Below are 1,529 nucleotides of genomic sequence, written 5' to 3'. Positions count from 1 at the left end.
CTTTAAACTTGTGCGGCGGGGATGGCATGTGTCACGGGGGGGGTGGGGGGTGTGTGTTTGGTGCTTGTAAAAATGGATCCCGGGTTTTTTTCGTTTGACCGTGGTGAGCAAGAGCGATGCAACGCCTCGGAGGTGCCGCGGTGAGCGGGGTGGCATCCTGCCGTTTCCTGCCCGGCCAGTGAATCATGGCACGACCAGGCTCTGAGGACAGGGCGCTGGGGGGGGGGGAATATTTGGGGCACTAAATCAAAGCAAAGCAGCAGCGTCTTACATTGAAGTTGCTCTCAGGAAAACGGTTCCCTAATCCTGACCGCCCGGTATCTGATCTTGCGGTTGTGTTTGTACACGTGCTCTGAGCTGTGTCTTGAGGTGAAAAGCGAGCACAGGAACAGTTGTTCTCCCCGGGTTAAAGCCCTTGTACCCTCTGTGCCTTGCTGGAGAAGCAGGCCCGTGGTCTGCGTCCTGCCCTGCCCGTGGCAGAAGCTCGGCAAGGCCAAACCCTTTGCAAGTCCCTGTTTCCAAAGGGTGCATTGGCCCCGCTGTGTGATGGACACCAGCAAAAATCGCCAACCCCGGAGGCTTTAACCCCCTCTGCCCTCGCCGGGGCAGTAGCTCTGCCCTCGCACCCGCACCCCTTGCTCTGGCACTGGGTTGCCGGTTCCCCCGGGCTCTGCCATGCTGGGGAGTCACCAATCTCTGCATTTAAAATCTCCGGAGGCAGGATGATGCTCTTTGGTCTTCTTGGGAGAGGTGAGCGCAGCGGCCCGCTCCTCCTTGCTCCGGGCAGCCCTTTCCGACCATCACCCAGCCCTCGGGGCTGGGGCCGGGAAGCGTTGCCTCCGCTCATCCTCTTGCCTGCCTGTCTGTGTTAGGAATTTCTCTCTTCTCCCAAGCCTGGTGGGCGAAAACAAGTCTGGCTCTTTCCGATATAATTCTGCAAAGTTGGAGCTCTTTGCTGCAATTAGCTGGTATTTAAACCCTCGCTAACCCTTAACATCCTAATGACAATAATAATGATGCTCCACACATCCTGCAGTGCCACGCATCTAAAGATTACACTCGCTAATTAATTAAGCCCCCAACCCCCCCCCCACTTCTTTCCTCACTGAGGAGAAGAAATCGCTAAGAGTCTCTTAAGAAAGGACATAAAGGGAGGGAAATCCAGGCACCAAAACAAGACAAATAGGGATTTGAAGACAATCCGGGCTGGGCCCATGTGACCCGAGGAGTGGACCAGGCAGGAGAAAGGATAAAAATGCCAAGCACAGAGCAGCGAGAGAAAACAACCGCCAGCTTAAAAACCCGGGGAAAGAAAAGCACCAAGATGAAGGGAGCGACAAAGCATCAAAGGGAAGAGAAACCAAAGGCGTCGGAACAAAGGACAAGCTGGAACAAAGGACCAAAGAGGGGAGAACAAAAGCACTAAATAGAAAACAAAGGCAGGGGACAAGAAAAGCCCCTCTGTCGGGGCTGAGCTGGAGGGTCCCGGCCCGGCGGGAGGTGGGTGGCACGGGCGGTGCTGCGGGGCC

The sequence above is a fragment of the Aptenodytes forsteri genome, unplaced genomic scaffold (assembly GCF_000699145.1).
Source record: "Aptenodytes forsteri isolate BGI_AS27 unplaced genomic scaffold, ASM69914v1 Scaffold142, whole genome shotgun sequence".
In the NCBI taxonomy this organism is placed as follows: domain Eukaryota; kingdom Metazoa; phylum Chordata; class Aves; order Sphenisciformes; family Spheniscidae; genus Aptenodytes; species Aptenodytes forsteri.
The sequence above is the reverse complement of the archived record's forward strand: the minus strand, read 5'-3'. Positions refer to the sequence as shown.